This window comes from Dendrobates tinctorius, unplaced genomic scaffold (genome assembly GCF_039654945.1).
Source record: "Dendrobates tinctorius isolate UK_male_01 unplaced genomic scaffold, ASM3965494v1 ptg000030l, whole genome shotgun sequence".
Lineage (NCBI taxonomy): Eukaryota > Metazoa > Chordata > Amphibia > Anura > Dendrobatidae > Dendrobates > Dendrobates tinctorius.
Window position 1 is genome coordinate 36,712,095 of NW_027361698.1, and position 12,430 is coordinate 36,724,524.

Genomic DNA, 12,430 nt, shown 5'->3' on the forward strand with positions numbered 1-12,430 from the left:
GTAAATGAGGTGTTCTGAGACCTACTCTATTCCTGCGTGGTGGTGTATTTGGATGATATCCTCGTTTTCTCGACCGACCTCTCCTCCCATCGGAGAAGTGTACGCATGGTCCTGCAGCGCCTTCGAGAAAATCGTCTTTACGCCAAGATCGAGAAGTGCCTCTTCGAGCAAACAGCGTTACCCTTCTTGGGGTATATCATCACGGATTCCGGTCTTAAGATGGATCCGGAGAAGCTGTCCGCGGTACTCCAGTGGCCTCGTCCAGTTGGCATAAAGGCCATCCAGCGTTTCCTCGGCTTCGCTAACTATTACCGACAGTTTGTACCCCACTTCTCTACAGTCACCAAGCCCATCACGGTCCTGACCCGTAAGGGGACGAAGTCTAACGTCTGGTCTTCCGAAGCCGAGGACGCCTTTCTTGCCCTGAAACGCTCGTTTGCCTCTGCTCCGATCTTACACCGTCCAGTGGCTAGTAGGACCTTCATCCTGGAAGTTGATGCCTCCTCCACTGGAGCTGGGGCGGTTCTCTCCCAACAGGCTCCATCTGGACGTCTAGTCCCCTGCGGGTTCTTCTCCAAATCCTTTTCTCCGGCGGAGTGCAACTACTCCATTGGGGACCGGGAATTATTGGCCATTAAGATGGCGCTGGAGGAATGGCGATATCTGCTCGAGGGGGCAGTGCATCCCTTTACTATCTTCACGGACCACAAGAACCTGGCCTACCTGCAATCTGCCCAGAGACTCAACTCCAGACAAGCCAGGTGGGCTCTGTATTTTTCCCGTTTTGAGTTTAAGCTCCACTTCCGGCCCGGCAGTAAGAACATCAAAGCTGATGCGCTTTCCAGGTCTTTGCAGCCACCGGAGAAGGAGGAGGATCCATCATATATTATCGAGCCGGCTAAAGTTATCTCCGTGGCCCCCGTGAGATTCTCTACCCTTCCGCCTGGCAAGACCTTCGTCCCTTCAAACAAACGTCTGGAAGTACTGCGCTGGGGACATTCTTCCAAGGTTGCTGGGCACGTTGGGATTAAGAAGACTCTTTTGCTTCTTTCCCGGTATTACTGGTGGCCCTCTCTCCACCAGGATGCAAAGGACTTTGTAGCCTCCTGCAGGACTTGTGCTCAGAACAAGGTTCCAAGGACTCTGCCCTCCGGTCTCCTTCATCCGTTGCCTGTGCCAGAGGCCCCTTAGCAGCAAATCGCCATGGATTTCGTGACTGATCTGCCTCGCTCTGCTGGATGTACTACCATCTTAGTCGTCGCAGACCGCTTTTCCAAGATGGCCCACTTTATTCCCTTGGTCGGACTGCCATCTGCTCCAAAGTTGGCCGAGATCTTTATCCACCACGTGTTCAGGCTACATGGTCTTCCTCTGCGAATCGTGACCGATCGAGGGGTCCAGTTTACTTCCCGATTCTGGAGGGCCTTCTGTCGGCTCCTGGGCACGTCTCTCGACTTCTCCTCAGCGTATCATCCTCAAACCAACGGCCAAGTGGAACGGATTAACCAAATTCTGACCACCTACTTACGCCACTTTTCTAACGCCCATCAGGATAATTGGGTCTCTCTTCTACCTTGGGCGGAATTCGCTCATAATAATCATTCCAGCGAATCAACGTCCAAGACACCGTTCTTTGTGGTAACTGGGCTAAATCCTGGGGTTCCATTGCCCTTTTCCGCATCGTCTGGAGTTCCTGCAGCAGACACTCTCGCCAAGGAGTTTTCGCAAATTTGGAAGGAGACCAGAGAGGCGCTCGAGCTAGCCAACATCCGAATTAAGAAACACGCGGACAAAAGACGAAGGGATCTACCCCCGTACCATCCCGGGGACAAAGTCTGGCTTTCTACCAAACATATCCGCCTCAAAGTCCCTGCTTACAAATTAAGTCCTCGGTACATCGGGCCTTTTGAAGTACTTGGGCGCATTAACAAAGTAGCCTACAAATTGAGGTTGCCGGCATCACTCCGGGTCCCTAACGCCTTCCATATCTCGCTCCTTAAACCTGTGGTCTTGAATCGGTTCCAACCAACCTCCATGTCCCCTCCCTCGCCAATTTGTTCTAACAATGTCTTTGAAGTAAAGGACATTCTGGCTATGAAAAGGGTCAAGGGTAAGACTCTTTTTCTTATCGACTGGAAGGGTTTTGGCCCAGAGGAGAGGTCCTGGGAGCCCCGAGAGAATGTCGATGCCCCCCTTATCATGAAAAGATTTCTGACCAACCTCAGAAGGAGAGGACATATGGGAGGGGGTACTGTGACATCGGCGGCCGTGCCCGCCGATGCCCCTTCAGCGGCGGTGCCCGCCGCAGCTTCCTCTCACCTGCGTCCCCCTGTCCGCGCGCTCTTCCGCGCTGCTCACCGCTCTGCTACGGGTAACTGCGCCGGCCTTAGGCCGCGCACGCGCGTTCCCCCGGCCTCTTCTGTTGGTAGGGGGCGTCGCTAGGGGAGGGTCTGTAGGGCGCACTTCCGGTCTCCGCATATATCAGGCGTCCGCTCTATTCTGAGGGCGCCTGGTGATTGTTTGTGACTTGCAGCACCCATCGGCCATACCTTTTCCAGTGTACCCTGCCTATCCTTGCCGTTCCCATTGTCTGCCCTGTTCCTGGTCCATTTCCGTCTGTCTGTCTCCTCCCCGTGGTCCCCGCTGAACCTTTCCTGTAGTCTCCTAGCCATTACCTTCCGCCTTTCCACCCCGCTATTCCTGCTCTGTCTGCCTGTCCTCCGAGTCGTCCCTGCTGGCTCCGGCTGTCGCGGTTCCGCCCCCTGCGGTCCTGCCCCTAACGATCCCTGTACAGGGGTCGGTCTTCACCAGGTGCGCTCGGCCCAGGGGCTCCGGATCCGCGATCCAGAGGGTCCACTCTTGGACGTATTAGCCAGAGGCGTCACAAGGAACATATGTAAAAGACGTGCCCTAGGAGGTTGAAAACAAACAACAAGTGTGACACTGGTAAATAAAGGATACAGTGAGATTCGTGGTCGGCTGGTGCTACTGGATGTGCAATACCACATGAAAAGTAATAGCCGACTGGAATGAGTGCCAAGACAGGTACCTGAGAGGAACTGTAATGGAAAATTCCATATATTATTATTAAATAACCGCTGTCATAAGTAGGCACTATTCAGTACTGAAAAAAAAGAGAAAGAAAGAACAAGACGGTGAGTGACTATGGCACATAAACATAAACATATTGTGCGATGTTATGTGAATGAGGAAGGAGAAAAAATCCAAAACAGTCAATTAATACCTGGGTATATTCATTAATAATGTAGAGAAACAGACGTCTGGGAAGCAGCAGCTACTGAGAATGAAAGGACACTGAGGATGATAAAAAAGAGTATAAATGTGTGTACTGAGATAGGCTGAGGATATGCATGTAATGTGAACTAAATTACCCATTCATGTAGGAAATCACCAGACCCACGGGTTTGACACCTTGGGTTATACAGGGACCGGTAGATCCAATAATTGGTGTGGGTGTCCAGAAATTTGTACTGCAATTGAAACATGTAGTAGGTATGAGTAGCCCTGAGGACAAAGAATGTGAGGTGAACACTGTATTAAGAAGTGTGAAATCACCTGTAATATATTCAGGAAACTATCCTCTATTGTTTGTGACAGGCATGAATGTCCACAACTGGGTGCTAAAATTGAAAGAGAAGAAAGCATAAGTAAAAAGGCACTAGTTGGTACAATAGTGGTGCCCTAATGTTGTCTGGGACAGCTAGAGTCACCTGTGATTTTCCAAATGGTCTGTCCTGACCAGGGAGGCAAGTGTGTCACAGGGAAAGTGAACGCGCTGTTCAGGAGAGGCACTGAGTGTGCAGAGGAATAGCGCTGCAAAAAATGAGAAAATGATGTCAATGTGATAAAGTAGAGAACCAGCAAGACATGAGCTGGATATCTTACAAATATTACATTAGTCTGTGGCTGGACGCATGTGCATGTGCCACAGACTAAGGAAATATTTGTAAGAGATCCAGCTCATGTCTTGCTGGTTCTCTACTTTATCACATTGACAGCATTTTCTCATTTTTGCACTTATGACAGCGGTTCTTTAATAATAATATATGGAATTTTCCATTACAGTTCCTCTCAGGTACCTGTCTTGGCACTCATTCCAGTCGGCTATTACTTTTCATGTGGTATTGCACATCCAGTAGCACCAGCCGACCACGAATCTCACTGTATCCTTTATTTACCAGTGTCACACTTGTTGTTTGTTTTCAACCTCCTAGGGCACGTCTTTTACATATGTTCATTACATACCATCACAGCACGGACTCTCTATCACCGATGTTGTAATGAGTGATTCCCTACTAAAATTTAAGAAGGGCCTGGATGCCTTTCTTGAAAAGTATAATATTACAGGGTATATACACTAGTTTCCTTAATATTGCGTTGATCCAGGGAGCTAGTCTGATTGCCGTATGTGGAGTCGGGAAGGAATTTTTTTCCCCAATGTGAAGCCTATTGTTTGCCACATGAGTTTTTTTGCCTTCCTCTGGATCAACATGTTAGGACAGGTTAGGACAGGATATGGGTTGAACTAGATGGACTTAAAGTCTTGCTTCAATCTTAATAACTATGTTACTATTTTTCTTTTATTTATTTATTTATAGTGCAGGCGGCGGCTGATGAATACTCCCATCAGCCTTATAATAATAATAATAATAATAAATTTTATTTTTATAGCGCCGACATATTCCGCAGCACTTTACATTTCAGAGGGGATTTGTACAGACAATAGACATTACAGCATAACAATAATCACATACAGTAGATTATAACAAATACCAAGAGGAGTGAGGGCCCTGCTCGCAAGCTTACAGTCTATGAGGAAAGAGGTAGACACGAAAGGTGGGTGGTAACAGTTGCCCTGATTGTATGGACCAGCCATAATGTTAAGTGTGTAACAGTACAGACACAGAGGGCTAATGGATGCATAAAGCATGTGGGAACATGATGCTGGGAACCTGGTTATGGTAAAACTTTTGGCTCTGCCACACAGGGATAGGTTAGGTTAATGTGTTGAGGCGATAGGCCAGTCTGAATAAATGCGTTTTCAGGACACGCTTAAAATTGTGGGGATTGGGGACTAATCGTATTGACCTGGGAAGTGCATTCCAAAGAATTGGCGCGGCACGTGTAAAGTCTTGGAGACGGGAGTGGGAGGTTCTGACTATTGAGGATACTAACCTCAGGTCATCAGCAGAACGGAGGGCGCGGGTAGGGTGGTATACTGAAACAAGGGAGGAGATGTAGGGTGGTGCTGAGCCATGGAGGGCTTTGTGGGTGAGGGTAATAAGTTTATACTGAATTCTGGAGTGGATGGGTAGCCAGTGTAATGACTGGCACAAGGTAGAGGCATCGGTGTAACGATTGGTGAGGAATATGATCCTGGCTGCAGCATTCAAGACAGATTGGAGAGGGGAGAGTTTGGTAAGAGGGAGACCGATTAGAAGAGAGTTACAATAGTCGAGACGAGAATGAATAAGAGAAACAGTAAGAGTTTTTGCAGAGTCAAAAGTAAGAAAAGGTCGAATTCTAGAAATGTTTTTGAGGTGCAGATGACAAGAGCGAGCCAGTGATCGAATGTGGGGGCAAAGGAAAGCTCGGAATCAAGTATGACCCCAAGACAGCGGGCATGTTGCTGGGGAGTAATAGTGGAACCACACACGGAAATGGCAATGTCGGGTGTAGGTACATTAGTAGCGGGAGGAAACACAAGGAGTTCAGTCTTTGACAGGTTCAGTTTCAGATATAGTGAGGACATGATATTAGACACAGCATTTAGACAATCGCCAGTGTTTTCTAGAAAGGCTGGCGTGATGTCAGGAGAAGAAGCGTATAATTGGGTGTCATCAGCATAGAGATGGTACTGGAAACCAAATCTACTGATTGTTTGACCAATAGGGGCAGTGTACAAGGTGAAGAGGAGGGGGCCTAGAACCGATCCTTGAGGAACCCCAACAGTAAGGGGAAGGTGAGAGGAGGAGGAACCGGCAAAAGAAACAGTAAAGGAGCGGTCGGAGAGATAGGAGGAGAACCAGGAGAGAACGGTGTCCTTGAGGCCAATGGAATGGAGCATAGTGAGGAGGAGCTGATGATCCACAGTGTCGAATGCTGCAGAGAGATCCAAGAGAATTAGCATGGAGTAATGACCATTTGATTTAGCTGTTAGCAGATCATTAGAGACTTTAGTGAGGGCAGTTTCAGTGGAGTGTAAAGAGCGGAAACCGGCTTGGAGAGGGTCGAGAACAGAGTTTTCTGAGAGATAGCGGATAAGACGGGAGTGGACCAGACGTTCCAGGAGTTTAGAGATGAAGGGAAGATTAGAGACAGGTCTATAGTTAGCGGCACAGTTTTGGTCAAGGGATGGTTTTTTAAGTAGTGGATGTATGGTGGCATGCTTAAATGAGGAGGGAAAAATACCAGAAGAGAGAGAGAGGTTAAATATTTTAGTTAGGTGAGGGGTGACAGCAGGGGAAAGGGACTGGAGGAGATGTGACGGAAATGGGTCACTGGTGCAAGTAGTTGGGCGAGAAGATGCAAGGAGCCTGCTTACTTCTTCTTCTGTGACTGGTTCAAAATCAGAGAGTGAGTTAGATGCAGTGGGGGAGGGAGGACAGTGCATGGTATGAGGGGATTTGGAGATAATTTCCTGTCGGATCTGGTCAATTTTTTCTTTGAAGTAATTGGCCAGATCGTCAGCTCGGAGCTCCGTGGTTGGGGCCTGTACTCTTGGATTGAGTAGAGAATGAAAAGTGTCAAAGAGACGTTTCGGGTTATTGGACAGTGAGATGATGAGGGTGTTGAAATAGGTTTGTTTGGAGAGGTGAAGGGCAGTGTTGTATGTTCTAAGCATAAACTTAAAATGGATGTCCTGCTGTCACTGTTATTAGCAGCAGCAGGGGTAGGCTGATGGGAGTATTAGTCCCATCAGTCACTGCCTGCTGTCTCTTTCATTACTTAAGTATAACTCTCATCATTCTCCCCTGCTCGTCCAATCGCCGGCAGAGCAGGGGAGAATGATGAGAGCCGTGTTCAGCACCTGGCGCCGGGGAACAGCGCTTACTGTAACGCTTCTTCCCTGGCGCCCATCCGTGTGGTACTGATGCGGCACACGGTTGGCACATGTGTGCCACACATATTACAGACACAGACACTGACATCTTCGGTACCAGAAATATCAGGACGTGTGAAAGAGGCCTTATAGCGGGTTTTTATGTTTGGCAGCTGTCACACACTAATAGACACCTTTTATTGCAAAAAATATTTTTTGCATCACCACATTTTGAGATCTATCATTTTTCCATATTTTGGCTAACAGAATCATGTGAGGTCTTGCTTTTTGTGAGACGAGTTGATGTTTTTGAAACAATGATGCCCTAGGCTAGGATCGGAGTACCGATGTACTCGATCCTAGAGTAAGCCCCCAGATTGGCGCGATCGCCGATCTAAACGATCGCGCCAATCGCAGCGCACAGCGGCGCTATATCGCCGCTGTGCCCTGCCAGTACCGGCCCAGATCGGTGCTATATTAGCACCGATCCTAGGCTAGAGCGTGGTGCAGGCCCAGCAGGGCCTGCAGAAGCTGGTTGGTGCAATCGATTAGATCGGCGATCCCGCCAAACACGGCACAGCTGCGGTCACGATGTGACCGCTCTGTGCCCTGCTGGTGACCTGGGCATGACCTGCCTAGGAATCGGAGCTGTGAGCTCCGATCCTAGGTAGTTGCCATGGTCACCAGGCAGATCAGGGATTGGTGGATCGATGTAATCATTCGATCCCACCAATGACAGGTCACAGCAGAGATGTGATCGCTCTGTGACCTGCCCCTGACCTGCCTCTGACCTGTCTGCAGGGGTCCTCACTCTAGCTGAGGATTCCTGCAGAGAGGTCGGATGCAGCAAGAGCTCCTGTGCTGGGTATTGTGGTGCCACAACTTGTAGCATCACAATTCCTGCAGAAAAGAAAGAAAGAAAAAAACGCCAACCGTAAGTGTTCCTGATCCCCTGCCCAATCTATCTTCACCCCCCATCTATCTTCATCCCCCATCCCTCCTTCCCCCTCGTTTTACCCCCCTCCACCCCCCTTTTGCGCCTCCGTGCGCAGCCGCCGAGCGTTGATCGGTGACGCAGTTCACCGATCAACACTCGTGCTCGCTTTTTTTCCTTAGCCCCCTTTGCGCCACCTCCGTACACACATCCCACAGCCACAAAACTTGGATAAGTGACACACATCAATTATCAAAGCTTGTGCCTGCCGGTTCTCATTTTTTTCACCCCCTTTGTGCCACCTAACTACAACCCTAACTGATCCCTGCCCAATCACTATTCATCCACCCCATTCCCCATCCCCCTTTTTTGTACCCCCCTCCACCCACCTTTGCGCCGCCTCCGTGCGCAGCTGCCGAGCGTTCATCGGTGACGCAGTTCACTGATCAGCACTCGTGCTCGCTTTTTTTTCCTTAGCCCCCTTTGCGCCACCTCCGTATACACATCCTGCAGCCGCAAAACTTGGATAAGTGACACACGTCATTTATCAAAGCTTGTGCCTGCCGTTTTTCATTTTTTTCACCCCCTTTGTGCCACCTAACTACAACCCTAACTGTTGATCCCTGCCCAATATCTCTTCATTAACCCCATTCCCCCATCCCCCTTTTTTGTACCCCCCTCCACCCACCTTTGCGCAGCCGCCGAGCATTGATTGGTGACGCAGTTCATCGAGCAACACTTGTGCTCCCTTTTTTCTCAGCCCCCTTAGCGCCAACTCCGCACACACATCCCCCAGCTGCCAAACTTTGATAAGTGACACAGTTCACTTATCAGAGTTTGTGCCTGCCGTTTTCCTTTTTTTTCACCCCCTTGCGCCACCCTGTGCGCACATCCAGTAGCCTAATTTTGATAAGTGACACTTATCAGCTAGAGCCTGCTGTTTTAGACTTTTTTCCACAGCTTTTTCTTTACAGAAAGTTTACACCAATCACTTCCCCCCACATGTACACATACAGTTTTCAATAAAGTGTACACCCAAGCACCATATTTACACAAAAATGTCATCAAATTCATCCCAACAGCGCTATTCAATGGAGGAGGTATATGCTATACTTGCCTCCGACACTGATAGCGAGGATGGCGATCCCACTTTTCTTTATTTTTCGGATTCTTCATCCTCTTCCTCTTCCCCCTCCTCATCTTCCTCCTCGTGTCCTGCGGAACCACCACGCAGACACTCCAGGACAGGAGATGAGGCAGCGCCCACCATGCCCGCAGCTGACCCAGTGATCCCCATATGGACCTCGCCCCCCGAAAACTACGAGCCACTGTTTCCTGATTTTGTGGCAGAATCAGGAATCAAGTTTGACACCACCGGCCTCACAGAAATTGACTTTTTCAAAGTCATTTTTTTCTGACGATTTTGTTAACCTCATGGTGGAGCAAACTAATTTGTACTCTCGTCAATTTTTGGAGCAAAACCTGCGTTCATCATTTTCAAACTGGTCTCCTGTAGACGCAGTTGAAATGACGCAGTTTTGGGGCCTGGTCCTCCATATGGGGATACTGAAGAAGCCGTAAATTCGGCAATATTGGAGTGTTGATATTTTATACAACACTCCAGTGTTCTGAATGGTCATGGCCCGGACGTGTTTTGAGGCCATCCACAAGTTTCTGCATTATACTGATAATGCACAGTGTCCCGCACGAGATGACCCCAACTTTGACCATCTTTTCAAAGTTCGGCCGGTCATCGAACACTTCAACAAAAAGTTTGCAGAAGTGTATGTGCCCTAAAGGGACATCTGCGTGGATGAGTCCTTGGTTCACTTCAAGGGAAGGCTGCGATTCCATCAATACCTGCCCAGTAAGAGGGCCAGGTACGGAATCAAACTCTATAAGCTGTGTGAGAGTACCTCAGGGTACATCCACAGGTTTAGAGTTTACGAAGGGAAGGACACCCGGATTGAACCCCCTGAGTGTCCTCCTTTCCTGGGAGTGAGTGGGAAAATTGTGTGGGATTTGGTGCACCCACTGCTGGATAAAGGTTATCACCTCTACACTGATAACTTTTATACCAGCATCCCACTCTACAAATCCCTCTCTGAGCGACATACCGCAGCCTACGGTACTCTCCGCAAAAATCAGAGAGGACTCCCGAAGACGCTACTTGGGCAGATGCTCCGAAAAGGAGAGAGCAGAGCCCAATTTAGCGACCACCTGCTGGTGGTTAAGTACAAGGACAAGAGAGATGTCCATCTCTTGACCACCATACACGGTGATGGCAGTACCCTCTGCACTGTACGGCGTACCTCTACACTGGTCCGCAAACCGACATGTGTAGTGGGGTACAACAAATACATGGGGGGCGTTGATCTCTCCAATCAACTCCTCCAACCGTACAATGCATTGAGGAAGGCCAAGGTGTGGTATAAAAAGCTGGCCGTGCACATCGTCCAAATGGCAATGCTCAACGTATTCCTGGTGTCACAATGTGCATGCCCCAGCGATACGTTGTACCTTCAGTTCCAGGAGGTAGTGGTCAAGGTCCTGATGTTTGACGCTCAGGAAGGAGCGGGCCCCTGTACTTCTGGAACTGAAGGTGCTCGTATTGTACCAGGTCAGCATTTTCCGGGGGTGGTCCCGCCAAACACAAGAAAAGGTAAGCCACAAAAAAGGTGTCGAGTGTGTTACAAAAAAGGAATACGCAGGGACACCACTTATCAATGCGACACCTGCCCCGAAAAACCTGGCCTGTGTATGAAGGATTAATTCAAATTGTACCACACCTCCATGCACTACTAATTTACATTAGACTAGTTGGGGGCACATCTAGATTTGTTCTTTGGGGGTCTAGTATCCAAAATGATGTCACATGTGGGTTTTTTTCCTGTTTAGGCACATCAGGGGCTCTGCAAACAGAACATGACGCCAGCAGACCATCGAAGTCTGCATTCCAAAACGACACTACTTCCCTTTCGAGCCCCGACGTGTGCCTAAACAGTTTTTTCCCACATGTGGGGTACCAGAGTACTCAGGACAAATTGGACAACAACTTTTGGTGTCCAATTTCTCCTGTTACTCTTGGGAAAATTAAAAATTGGGGACTAAATGATCATTTATGTGGGAACAAAACAGGATTTTATATTTTCACACCCGGGCATTATAATCTTTAGTGAAACACTTGGGGGTTCAAAGTGCTCACCACACATATAGATACGTTCCTTAGGGGGTCTAGTTTCCAAAATGGGCTCTGCAAATGGAACATGACGCCCGCAGACCATTCCATCAAAATCTGCTTTCCAAAACGTCATTACTTCCCTTTCGAGCCCTGACGTGTGCCCAAACAGTAGTTTTCTCCCACATGGGGTATCAGCGTACTCAGGACAAGTTGGACAACGACTTTTGGGGTCCAATTTCTCCTGTTACCCTTGGGAAAACAAAATATTGGGGACTAAATGATCATGTTTGTGGAAAAAATATGATTTTTTATTTTCACGCCCGGGCGTTATAAACTTCTGTGAAGCCCTTGGGGGTTCAAAGTGCTCACCACACATCTAGATAAGTTCCTTATGGGGTCTAGTTTCCAAAATGGGGACACTTGTGGGGGGTTTCCACTGTTTAGGCACATCAGACGCTCGTCAAACGCGACATGGCGTCCAATCTCAATTCCAGCCAATTTTAGGTAGAAAAAGTCATACCGGGCTCCTTCCCTTCTGAGCCCTGCCATGTGCCCAAACAGTGGTTCCCCCCCACATATTGGGTATCAGCGTACTCGGGACAAATTGGACAACAACTTTTGGGGTCCATTTTCTCCTCTTACCCATGGGAAAATAAAAAAATTGTTGCTAAAATATCATTTTTGTGACTAAAAAGTTAAATGTTCATTTTTTCCTTCCACGTTGCTTCTGCTCCTGTAAAGCACCTGAAGGGTTAATAATCTTCTTGAATGTAGTTTTGAGTAGCTTCACGGGTGCAGTTTTTAGAATGGTGTCACTTTTGGGTATTTTCTGCCATATAGACCCCTCAAAGTGACTTCAAATGTGAGGTGGTCCCTAAATAAAATGGTTTTGTAAGCTTTGTTGTAAAAATGAGAAATCGCTGGTCAACTTTTAACCCTTATAACTTCCTAACAAAAAAAGTGTTGTTTCCCAAATTGTGCTGATGTAAAGTAGACATGTGGAAAATGTTATTTAGTAAGTATTTTGTGTCACATATTTCTCTGTTTTAAGGGCATAAAAATTCAAAGTTTGAAAATTGCAAAATTTTCAAAATTTTTGCCATATTTCTGTTTTTTTCATAAATAGTGACAGTGGTCAGAATTGTAAAAATTGGCTCGGTCATGAACGTGCAAACCACCATTGGGGGTGAAGGGGTTAAAAAATATTTTTACAATTATTTTTTTTTTTAATACTTTTTTCTAACTTTTTTAC

At 47.8% G+C, this 12,430-nt stretch overlaps 1 long non-coding RNA gene across 1 annotated transcript; it reads right to left on the reverse strand.

The window, feature by feature from the left end:
* Positions 1–2,894: 2,894 nt before the first annotated feature.
* Positions 2,895–3,866, reverse strand: LOC141086059 (uncharacterized). The gene is made up of 3 exons (XR_012231492.1): positions 3,393–3,866; positions 3,245–3,315; positions 2,895–3,059 (listed from the first exon to the last, which is right to left on the reverse strand). It is a non-coding gene; the product is annotated as an uncharacterized lncRNA (long non-coding RNA).
* Between the last annotated feature and the right edge of the window lie 8,564 nt (positions 3,867–12,430).